General features: G+C 36.2%; 1 protein-coding gene across 5 annotated transcripts in view; it reads left to right on the top strand.

Annotated features, from left to right (window-relative positions):
• The window catches only part of CACNA2D3 (calcium voltage-gated channel auxiliary subunit alpha2delta 3), a 472,558-nt gene that overhangs the window by 312,207 nt on the left and 147,221 nt on the right, over positions 1-13,130 (top strand). The window lies entirely within an intron of this gene.

The raw sequence follows: 13,130 nt of genomic DNA, 5'->3' as shown, positions 1-13,130 counted from the left end.
AATGCTTCTAGAAGGTTTAGTCTTAATACAAAAATATTGTAGGAAAAAAGCCCACCCTAGGAACAGAGTTTTGCTTCACTTTCACATTTGCTTAGTTCTTTTCTATTCTTCAGTTGTGGCCATGGGTAATGTAAAATAAATAATAAAACTGCAGTTATGAAGGAGAAACAAAATGTTGCTTGGAAATATTGCTTTGAAAGGAATTTACTTATGTCCGTTTCCTTTTTTTAAAGAACATGTTAATCCAGTCTCCCCTTTGTTCTCTTTCTTTTATTGAAGCATAAGGATGAGGCAAACAGAAACTACCTGTTATCACTGTCCCTTTCAGGGCATCCCATGAAATGGGGACATGACTAGGAAAGCCTAATTCTTGTTCACTTCTTGCTTTTACATGCTTGAAGGAGTCAGTGTGTGTATGTGTTGAAGGGGTTTTTTTGTGTTTGCTAGAGAGAGTAGCAGGAAGAGATACATGTAAGTGGTGTTTTAGTGCAACTCTTCTCCTTGTTCTTTGCCTATGAACCTTGCATTAAAAGTGTTGCAAACAAAATCTTCCTCATTTCTCAACACCAAGTCCTCCCCTTTACCTACCAACAAACTACAAAATGCTGTTTCAGAATTAATTTTACACTGTACTTTCTCTTTTGTCTGTTAATCTGTATTTCTTTGATCATTGCAGGGAGAAAAATGTTCAGAAAAGTTTTTCTAACTTTCAGTGATTCTCCTGTAGGTTATGAAAATGAACAACTTAATGTTGTGTGAAATACTAAGTGAATACAGCAGGGGTGAGTAAATGCAAGTGAATTTAAGAACACTAGAGGGAGTGTAGAGAGGGAATCTTGAGAAAACAGGAAAATACAAAACAATGGAGCAGTTACATTCTTGAATAAAGGAACTGTTTAAATACAAACGAAAGCTGGTTTACTACAATCAAAATAAAATACTTCCAGGTTCTTATCTTTCTCTTATTTTCTCACTTTCTTGACTAAGGCTAATTAATGTCACTATACACATGTATATACGTTTGTGTATATATATACACATGCACTTATATACATACTCGCATGCACATATTTTTAAGTATCTGAAAATTCCACTCAGGACCCTAGTGGGTTGGATGCTATAAAAAAAAGAATTAAAAATAGAATTCTGTGATCTGCTTAGTTGCAAACTACTTTTCTCCTCCCTTCTTCTCCCCTCAAAAAAACTCATAGACAGAGAAGTAGGATAAATTAGGGTAGTCACATACAAAACTCTGGAAATAGCAATGAAGGCAACCTTAGAACAAACCAGAAGTGCTTTTGCCTCAGCTAAAGCTGCCTAAGTACTATTTCCAGAGACAGATTCCCTGGCCATCTCTAGTGTCTTGGCATTGGGAGTGCCATCTAAGTAATCTTCTCCATGCCATAACTTGTTGATTTTCACAGACAGTTTGTGTCCCCACTCCTCTGTGTCTGGTGCTTGGACCTGTCCAGGTTAGAAATAGTAGTGTATTTCCAAACAGCTTAAATGTTCTTATCGTCCAGCTGTGTCAGAACAGCCATGGCTAGATTCTCAGGGCTATATATACATGGTTGTAATCAGCATCACAGTGCCCTAACAGCATGGAGTATACTTCCCCATTCCCCTCTCACCAAATATCAGAGCTATTTGGCCAGCTGTGCTCTTTCAGACCAAGCAACATTAGGCTGGAACATACTAGGATCCAGACAGAAAGAAGCTGAACAGCAATAGTCTTAGGATACAAAACATTTACCCTGATGCCCCAGCCTGGTCTCATCCAATATTTGTCCAGGACAGAGTCATCTGTGAAAGCCAGAAGTTAGGTCATTTAAGTGTTTGATGCCATTTAGGAATATTCCCCAAAGAATTTTGCTACTAAACCAAAGCATCTAATTCCTGCATCTGTTCACCTTTCTTGTAAGAGGAGGTCTGCAAAATGTTCATACAGCTGCCTCTTCAGCCTAGCTTTGACACTCTGAGGTGCTTTACTTACTGTTAGAAAAAAGCGCGGCATTTCTAGGAAATCCCTGGGAAGATGTCATATGCAGAAAATGTAACATAGAGGTACCTTGTGTGTATGTCAGGTCTGTCTTGCCTTTGAGACTGTGAAGGTCACACCTCCAATAATTGGAGGAATTATAAAGCAACTGAGAACAGGCCTCTCTGGGTGACTCCTCGCTTTGCAGGCAGCTGAACTGGGTTCCTTATTCCTGCCCCTAGACTTTGTTCTCTCCCCAGTGTTTCCTGCCTTTTTGAAGAGGTAACCAGCCAGCTCCTAGTGTCTGCTTCAGTTACGCTTTAATAGAAAATTCTTTATGTTTCTTCCCTTAAATCCAGGATTTCATGTTGGAAACACTATTGTCAATGACTCAAAGCCTCATTTCTTTCAAAACAAGGTCTTTTGATATAGGAGTGATGTAATCTAAAGAGGTGTCACTGACTCTCGGAGAAACTTAGCAGGTTTCTGATATCATTTTGAATTTAGGTCTGTGGAGAACTGGGATGACTCCTCATTGTACTTGGTTTAGTCATTCACTTGAGAAATAGTCTTTACAGGCTAATCTTAGGCTAATTCTGAAGTCAGCTTCACAACAGTTACAGTGCTAGTCCTATAATAGGCTAGTAGCTTAAGTGCTGCCAGTACCTTTAGGCTAAAATATTGGGATTAAAGTATATGACATATGCCAGCCAGTGCCTAGTCTTCTGATTCAGAGTCCTCTGATACCAAATTCCACACCTTTCCCTAGGCTTGCTCTCTTTCATTTGTACTAATCTAGTCAGCAGTTTGATACACACTAGAAGTGAATAAACTTTGTTGGATCTGTGCAATTCCGTGGGAAAGGCTGTTTGGGTTGTCAGGAGTAAGGGGAAAGGCAGATGATTCTTGATTGTGGAGTCCATAGGAGAAGGGATTGTGTTGCTACATGTTTGTGTTCAGCGGTATAGCCGAGAAGTGCTGTAAGGGCTGGCTTGGACAGTTGCAGATGGGATGCGTGTACACTGGGCCCTAGATGGTGAGGTCTGCACAGCACTCCAACAGACCAGTCTTGACATAACATTTCTGCCTCAAAAGTAGGTCTTATTTGGCTCTGATATCGCTGCTTCAATGCCACTAAGGCCTAAAAGTACATAATTCTTCAGAAAATAAAATGCCTTAATGGGTGTTTAAATACAGAGTTGGATTTCCAATTGAAAGTTTCCAAAGGTACGCCTTCCTAAGTGGAAAAGAATTCTAAAAGTATGAAAGTATTTCAGTGAAGCAACAATTTTGAAGTGGTCAATGACTTCTTTTAACCATATGTCCATCTATAGCAAGTCAATACAAGTGAATATATTAGGTGAAAAAGGAAAATTGCCTGGGCATCAGAATATTCAAGCGAAGTAATGCATAGAGGTAGTCTCTTGGGATTGTGGATAATGATCTATAAAGCACAGAAGCCCTTAACTCATTGTTATGGTAACTGGAATGTGGAGAGATGTTACTTTTTGCTGCAGGAAATAAAGAAAAAAAGACTGGACTGGCCCCTGAGTTCCCACTGTTTAAAAGGTTGAGATGGAGAATTTGTTAATTGGGGCGTATAATTTGACCTAAGTGGACCTTTGCTGACTCTTCTTGCTGAAATTTGTTTCTTATGAGTGTACCTGAATATATGCTCTGAATCTAATGCACTGTTGAATTCATCTGCTGCAAGCTATTAGTGTCAAGCTGTGAGCAGATTCAGGTGTACATTACCGTGTTGGCTCTGTTCAGTTTCCAATTGGAGAATTCCTTTCCATAAAAAGAGCAAATTATTATTTCATTTAGTATTTTGAGATGACTGTCTGGTGCTTCAGAATTTAAGAGTTCCTTTAAAAAAAAAAATGTTCTGAGTCATTACAGGTTGTCATTCATCATCATATGAATGGCAAGTGGTTTTTACTCTTCACATTTTTCTTTGATGTTAAAGTACTATATACTGATTCTTCATTTGCATTATCCCTACCTTCTCATAGATATACATTAAATTATGGATTTTAGTTGAATTCTACAACTGCTGTTTAAAAAAAAAAAAATTATATCCCTCTCTTTTTTTTTTTTTTTGAAGCAGGGATTTTTTTGAGGTTTTTTTCTGATCGTGAGTCTGATACTGTGCTAGTGAGGCAACCTGTCCAAGAACCTTATTTCCCCTTATGGGGGCAGTAAACTGAGGTAACTGCACTGAGCTAAAGCCTAGACTAAGTATTTCTGAAATGCTTATGAGCGATGTTGCAATTACATTATTACATATGTGATCAAATAATTTTAATTTATTCATCTTCATCCTTAAGAAAATAATCAAGTAATGTGTAGGCATACTTTTTACTCTGGTTCAGATTCTTTGCAGAAATTCAGCAGGAAGTATAGGATGCTCACACTTCTCAGGTAGCTGTCATATCAGAATCCAAATGAATAAGTATGGAAATTTAGATTCTGGGATACAGTTCTTTGTCAAAGGATGAATTCTGAGCCAGTTCCAGAGAAGCAAAGGAAGCTGTGTACATGAAGTCCTGTGCATAATGTACAGATATAGAACAGAAAGTCCTACAGACTGAAAGCTGTTATGCTGGCATTCTTTCCATCCAGGAGTTTCTGGTGAGGTATAAAAGTGCTGTTAAGCGCTTCTTCCATTCACAGAATTTTCTTTGTGTTCAATGTACAGAAGAGCTTTTATGAAGTAACAAAAATTAAATAGTACCCCATTTCCACCAGCTTCTATTCCCAGTGATATCTTCAAATACTTTTGGTGGCACAAGTTAATTGTCCTATTATAATAAGTGGGTGTAATTAGCATTTTTATTACAGTAGAAAGTTCCCTGGGCCTCTATTTCAAAACTAACTTCTCGACTATAGTACTGGTATGCATTAAAATGCATCAGAGTGTTCAGAATGCTCATGTATGTCTACAGCAAGTAAATATTGGTAATCACTGCAGAACTGAATGTCAGGAAATGTCATTAATCAGCAGCTGTGAAAAGCAAATTTACACACAGGCAGTATTTTTTTTTTTAATGTTTTAAAAACTAGAAATCTGTGTTGCTTTTTTCCCAGTCCCACTTTGGACTTGGTTACATGCTCTAACCCACCCTTTGTGGCCAGCATCTCTTCATCTCTAGTAATTCACAGCTCTTTATCAGAGCATGTCATCACCACTGACTGACTCTGAAGTTCACATGAGAATTTCCTTTTCTTGCTTTGACATCTGAGTGAATTGGGTTAGGGAAGGAAAATCCCATGCATGGATACCAGGCCTTCCATCAGATAGGTTTGTTCTTAAAATAAGGTTCTTCAAGCTCTGCTTTGTCTCCTACAGATCTGCAGTGGTCTTTTGAAGACTGATACAGCAGAAAAATTAGAAAGTAGCCCAGGGAATGCCTTCTTATCAGTGCTTCAGTCTGGATTAATTTTCCTGGAAAAATATAACAGCTCTGACCATTTCATCTTTTTCAAAGCTTCTATAAGAAAATTATTGCAGTTTGAAATTGCAGACCATCTGGTCCAGGAATTATGGTCTGCTGTATTTGCAGCGGGATCTTATAAATCTGGGACAGTGCTTGAAACGCTAACAGTGGTGATCAATGCAGCTACTTGTACACACAGTAAAAAAAAAAAAAAGACTACATGCATATTTGTCTGTAGATGCAACATCCCTTTATGCTGATGATTAGCAGGCTGTCTGTAGAAAACTTCATTGACAGTCCAATAAAAAAACCTTTGAGCCATGACTTCTATGAGTTCTGTGGGCCAAAACTTCCAGTTGCCGTAATGAAGTTTTCTTGTTTTCTCCTAACCAGTTTTAATCTGTTTTACTGCTGAATCTAGAATAAATGAATTACCATTAACAACATTAACTGTCTCAAATTCAGTGAGATCTGTGTCAACTGTCAAAACATAATGAGTGCTCAAGATAGTAAATGAATAAACCTCTCAACTGAGTAGAAGTAATGCACTCTCATTATCTTTCAGATGCAGCTCAAAATAACAATGGATGTTGTTCTTTTTTGTTAGAAAACGCACATCTGATTTACTTATGTTACACAGCAGGGGGCTAATCAGTGCAAGGAATGCTGTGCTGCTTAATTTTGAGCTTAGAGCCCTTGCTCACACACCAGTACAAGAGTCATGGTGCAGTGTGTCCCAGTAAAACACACAAATTGAGACACTGGAAATGAAAATTGGGACATGCAAAGGAAAATCAAGTCCATAATGGCCCAGTGGGAATATGGGTACTTTAAATGAGAATGATTTGTGAATTGTTCTGTGCAAATGCAACATATACAAAAAAGGACGTGCATAAGCATAGGTAGCACCTATGCACATGTATGTATATATGTGTATGTGTACCTTTCAGCTTTTGAAGTAAACTACTTCATTTGATAAATTATGTTTGCTTTACTCCACTGCTAGTGCTGGAACTTATGCTATTAGGGCAATTATCAGTGATTGCATTAAGCAAGGAATATTACTACAGAGAGCTAATTGCTAGTTGTCAAAGTCACCAGAAAAAAATGTTGTAAGGAAATAGCAATATTTATTTTAATGAATTAACACTTTTCATGTGTATTGCTGTATAGGGTATTTACACTATAAAATGCTATATGCAGTACATCAAAAAGATGTTTAAAACATCAAAAACAAAAACAAAAGTACTGCACTTAGAGGAACATAAAATTTCCTGCTGGGGATGTGGAACATGGAATGCCATCTGTATTATATGGCACTGAGAAAACTGATTATGTTTGGACCTCTATTTCATAGCAGATGGGTTCATTAAATTTAATAGCCTCCAGAGCCTTTAGAAACAGTGTTAAAAACATGTGGAACATGCTGAGACACTTCACTTCTCGCCCCACAGTCATTATAACTCTGGCACAGACTATAAATATTACAGTACTTTATTTCCATTGAAACAGAATACTATTACAATTATTTTTCCTAGTGTACATTTACATGAGGAATGCAGAATGCAAACTGTACTTCTTAAAACTTTGAGATATGCAGTTGATTTCTTTAAATGCATTTTACAGTTCTTTGCACTTGGAAGGTTTGATATAGAACTTATTTTTATCTTCTCCCTGCAACATTAGCAAGCAGCTGTAATGGCACAGCAAAGTTAGGTCTTAAGCAGCTATCCTCCCAGTGTGGTGCAAATAAGACAAGCATTATGTTAAACTATAGAAGGGAAATCAGAGCAGTGTTACATCTTGGCTTTTAGCTATATGTTGATCCTCTTTTCTAGTATTTTATATGATAGGGTAACTACAGGATGACCTTGGTCTCTGTTCCTCTCTCATCGCTGGAGCAGAGAGATCAAATATCTAATTTTAAATCAGAGTAGTTCCTGCAGAAACATTGCTTTAAACAGAGTAAAAACTCACCTCGTTTTGAAATATTGTTGGAATTTGATAGCTAAAGGAATAGTTCAGTGCTATGTACTTTTTGATTTTAAACGATGTTTCAAATGACAACAGGGAGGTTTTACTGTGTTTAAGTGCTTTGACATCTATCATTCTTCTAGCTTGTTCTGATGTTTAAATGATGTTTAACATGTTCTGATGTTTAAACTAAATTAATTTTTTACAAACTTTGTCATATTTGGTCACAATTTTTTTTTTTTAAAAAAAAACAGTTTCGCAATAACCGTATCAGCTTGTTCTGGTATGGTGTAATCCTCATTAATGCTCTTCTGTTTCCGTTTTCTTTACTACAAAATACTGTGATTATCCATGCTATATTTTAGTGTTCTCTAAGGTCACTCTTGTTTTTGAGTCGTGCTGACCATTTTAATGTGGATTTCCCTCTGCTTCACATCACTGACTTTAATTCCAGTTTTGTCACTGACCATTGCTGATATTCTTATCAAGACCTGCAAATTTTAATAAACCACTGAAGTCCTACTACGGTAGATGATGTATGATTACAGGATTACATAACAATACCTTGCTCATAAAATTTTCATTCAACGCAATAGGTAAGGATCACCAACTGCTTAGAAAGGGAAGAGAGCGTAAGGACACAGTAAGACAGTATAGGTCAACATAATAGGCAATTATCAATCTATGAGACCTCAGGTATGAAGGGCAGTATGTGAAAACATGGAAAAATGCATGTTCAAGTCTTTCGAATTGTACCGTCTGCTTCTACATGGTTCCCACACAAATGTTCTTCGTCCAGGTCTTAAGAATCATGGAGTCCTTGCTTGTGTTTGGTTAAACTTAACTTCATGAAAGTATTTGAGCAATCCAGCTCTAATAGTGTTTCAGAGTGGTTACATTCACAAAACACATTCTATGATTAAATTTTGGCAATCAGAAAATTCGTAAAGTTTGAATGTTAAAGGAACACATTTTGCTGGTTTTAGAGCTGTAAAGCGCAATGATACTATGCTAGGACTTTGTTGTGAATTATTAAGATTTTCTTTGCTGCTTTTTCTGTAAACATGGTGTGTCTTATGACATGATTACTTTGCACCAAATCACTATTTCTTCTTATAGGAAAACTGATCGGATGCATGTGAAAAAGAATCCATAGAATTACAAATGTCTATAGGTTTTGCCTGCTTGATATTCTCCCACCAGTTACTATATACAGATTACAGAGAAGTGCTCTGCTGTTGAATTTGATTAGCAGGCATATTCATGCCAAAAGGATATTGGTCTCATTTGCAGACACCTGCACACTAGAGATAGAGCAGCTTGGGACCATTTCCAGCTGCAGTCTGTCAATACAGTGCCTTTAGGTGAGGGGACAGAAAATGCTTTTCATTTCCAGCTTGTTTCACAGGAAAATTTCTGGGTTTATTGTGATGTAGAAATAAAATCAAAAGGTGGCAAGTCACTAACTAGAGGGAGAATTTGTTTCTAGATCTCTGTGTGCTATGGAATCCAACATTTAGGATGATATGTCTATTCTTAGTGAAAATACCTACTTAAAGACATTCACAGCTGATAACTGTCTGTCTTTGATCTTACTGCCTCCATTAGGAGTGAAATTGAGTTAATTATAAGGAAATTGTAGCTATTTTGTCAGATATATTACCTTTTTTACTCTGTTTTTTGTCTTTAGTTTTCACATAACAGATTTTTTAGGGTAAATGATAATGTAGCAGAGCAATGAATTTAGTATAATGTACTAAATCCCATCCTTTGATCTCATGTATGTCATTCTTTGACTTTCTGGAAGAAAGAGGGCAGTGAAGATGAAATATACTTTATCTGCACTGCTGGAGTAAAAACCTGAAATAAGAACACAGACTTATTAAATTATTGGTGCCATTCGAGCTTTGCTGCAGTGGCAGAATTCAGTGCAAAAAGGAAAGGAAGAAGAGAGAATAAAAGGAAATAGTCTTCACTTGTTTTTTGTTCTGCAGATACTGAAGTTGTTATTTATAGCTCTGCTTTTTGTATAATCAGGAGATTTCACATACAACTCAGTCATGCACACAATACAGTATACGCATTAAAGTTAATGTTTATTACAGTCGTTATGACTGATATTTACTTTGAAGTTATTAATTTCTGGAGAAATTATTCAGAAATACACTTTAATCTACAAGGAGTTATAGGATGTTTCCTACTGATGTTCTTGCTGCTTAACAGCAAGGCATTCGACTGTTATCCACACCATTGTATTTTGTCAGATCAGATCTTTCAGAGCAAGCATTTGCCTTAGTGATTAGTTGAAAGATGATCTAACCAGTTGGTAAATGCATGATCTTCAGCAACATCAGTATCAGCAGGAGAAAGCTTAGAATACTTACAAGTGTTTTTGCTGAAATTCATAAGAGCCATTTCACCTGCACTCATGTCAGATTTTTTGGGAGGAAAATGTAATCACCTTGAATATTAGTTTATGTTGCCTAGTTCTGGGTAAACCATTAAAATCCCTGAGGACTCTATACTAAGGGTTGACACAAAGAGCCTATGGGGTCATTCCATTTAAGGACTTCTTTTACAGAACATGATATTTTTTATTTTTTTTTTACAGTAGTGTTTATTTAGTGGCACATAAATATTACAAGAGACTACACATTAGAAATAGTATATTAATACCAAGGAACAACACAATTTACAGAGTTTTCTTATGTCTTTTTGTTCTGTTGCAGCCAATGACCTCTGTATAATAATAAAGGCCTCAGTTTTCAATATTGTTAGGTTTATTGCAGCAAACTGTCAAAAGAACCCCCAAGTAAACTACCAAAGTCAGCTATATGCTTGCATTCCATATGGGCTACATTTGTTAATTCTTCTTCTTTAATTTACTTGCAGTAAATCAGTAGTATCTCCATTAACTCTTAACTGGAGTTACTCTGATGTAAAACAGCAGACAGATTCATTGTATTGAATCTCAGTTTAAGGGGCTTCCATTATACTTCTGTTGACTGATAGAACAAGTGTAACATTTTCTTTGTTGGATTAAAGCCTTAAAGCCTTAAAAATTCAGGAATTACAGTGAACAGCAAGTTACTTTTATAGAAAAGAAAAGTTTAATTTTTCTTCCCTCCTTCACCTTGTCCTTTTTGTGCTACAGTTCCTTTTAAGAAAATGGAGATACAGTGAAAGCTGATTTTGCAATAATCAGATTTTTTATGTTCCTGAAATTTTTGCTCTGTAGCCACCTGCAAGGTAATGGGATTTATCACATTTTAGGTCCTAGCATGCCTAAAAAACAATGTTAATACTTGCAAACAGTTCTAGCTCTGAGATAGCTGAAAGAATTTTGAGACCTTTTCTTGTGAGTTCTTATAATGAGAAACTACATATTTGAAATTAACTTAGATCATATAGAAATGCTCTCAAGTTTGTGATCTTCCAGCAGATCAGAGCTATTCCATCAGGTCAAATCGGCTTTTAGGAAACTTTGAACTTTCAAGTGGTGCAGAGTAGTAACAGAAAGCTTCTTCCAAAATAAAAAAGCAACAGATATGTAGCTCTTTTTACAGAGTGAGTGAATCTTTATAGAGCCTGATGAATTCAGCTTGCAGCATGAAGAGTCCATAAAATGCTCAATGGCTTTTTCGATAAAGTGTAGCTAAAAAATCCTGGTGTAAAACTAGAATGGTGAAATACCATAGCCACATACTTCTTAGAAGGGTATGAAGATAGAACCTGTTCCTCAAAATAGAGCTAATGCACGAGCAGCAGCACTGATTATGCCATTTCATCATTTATAATGGTGGCACTAGTCAGACGCGTGGTACCAACCTACCCACAAACTGATATAAAAATATTATAGAAAAGAGAAAGAATGTATTTTTAGATTAGGAATTTATCCAACCAAGAGATTTCACAATGTTAAATGACAGAGCATTTTCTAGGATTTTTTAACAATTCTTTGTTTTATCATGTATTTTAAAAATAATGCTTGTAACAATAAAAGACTGAAACCTGTCCTCTAATCTTGTACATCTCTGTTAACTAATAAAATCAGTTGCTTTGTCCATGCACGCGAACCTGAAACACACGTGTTTCTCATTTGGAGATGCACGATGGCCACCTTGCTATGAGAGCGTAGTATTTTAGCATATTGTTAACTTATTTCCAAAATAAACATTGAACGTTTGATTTTCAAATGTTTATACAAAATTTTTATACACAGTTTTTACAGATATTTGTATTCTGGGTTTAGGGAGTATGCCTCCTTTCCCCACAAATCAAACCAGTATATTTACCTATCTATCTGAGCTCAATTCTTGGGTTTCTGACTGTAGCTTTTATGCAGTATTGTCACAAGCAATTTGTTCCTTCTTTTTCTTCATGCTTCATCTGAAGCATAAACATGTGCCTTGCTATGATCCATCAGCGTTTTGCCCTTTCAGAAGCAAATTGATAAACAAGAGAAAAGGCGATTCCCTTTGAAAACCTGTTTGAAGCTTTTCATTTTGTAGTTGTGCATAAGCTGCATTTCCTGATGCTTTCTATTGCCCTTGATTTATTATCATACCTATGGATTTCTTCATCTCAGCAAATGAAATTGTGCTAACACTTTTGTGCCTTCTTTCTTCCTTTAAAATGCATCCTCTGTTGTTTATCAGCTCAAGTAATCTTATGAGTGTGTGATATCTATCTCCTTATGCCCTCCAGCGTACTGCTCCATTCAGAGCAGTTCTGGGCCATTGGTTACTGCCATAAGCTTCAAGGTATTTTGTGCTAGCTAAATACAAAATTTGTACCAGATTTTTGCTCATTCAAAGTGATACAGGAGAAAAAAAGAATAAAATATAGTAATTATTATGAATGTTAGGTAACTGACAAAGCAGATTGTTCCCTCTATAAAAGCCCTCAATATTTTAATTCTAAAAGATAATTGGTTCCAGCACTCAGAGGCCTCTACTCGTTCAAATCTTTGCATCACATTTCTAGAATCAACTGGTTGATTTCAAAATATTTTCAGAAGGACTTGTTTCTAACATGTAAGAAAGAGAAACAGTAAGTCCAGTTAATTACAACCTCCCCTCCAAAACTCAGCTCTTTTTTTTCGCTTTGACATTCCCAGAATCTTTTGCATCACAGATTCATGTTCTTACAAGATCAATTTAGTCCTCTAGTTATCAAAAGCAGAGAGATTACTTTTATTGTGTGTAATAGTCTTACTGATGAGATTCTCAGTGCTGATTTTTTCCCTATGCCTGATTCTTCTGGTCTTGTTCTTGCATGCTGAACTTCAGTCATTTGAAGTCAATTCATACTTTCCCTATTTTTTCCCTTGTGTTTAGGCATTAAACATTCCACAGTAGTTTTGCAGGTGCCTTGGTTTGTGCTGGTATTAGCCAAAGCTTTCTTTTTCAATTACAGGTTCATTGTTTCCATCATGAAGAAAAAATGAATAACTGCATTAAAAGGAAGCTTAAATAAAGATAATGGAGAGAAAAATCATATTGAATTAAATATTGTAAATAGATTCTGTTAGTCCACTGGTGTCGGGGCAGGTTTTGTACAGAATACAAATATTATTATTGTTAACCCTGTGTCCTTGACACAAAATGATGGAGAAACCTTTTAATAGGTCAGTTTTGGCTTCATACCTGTAAATAGTGTCCCCTACAAATAAGAAAATTTTTACTTCTACATGAAACTGCTAGACATCAAGTAATTTACAGTCTGTGTCTTCATTG

The sequence above is a fragment of the Opisthocomus hoazin genome, chromosome 11 (assembly GCF_030867145.1).
Source record: "Opisthocomus hoazin isolate bOpiHoa1 chromosome 11, bOpiHoa1.hap1, whole genome shotgun sequence".
Classification (NCBI taxonomy): Eukaryota; Metazoa; Chordata; class Aves; order Opisthocomiformes; family Opisthocomidae; genus Opisthocomus; species Opisthocomus hoazin.
Note: the sequence above shows the minus strand (reverse complement) of the source record. Positions and strands in the feature narration are given on the sequence as shown.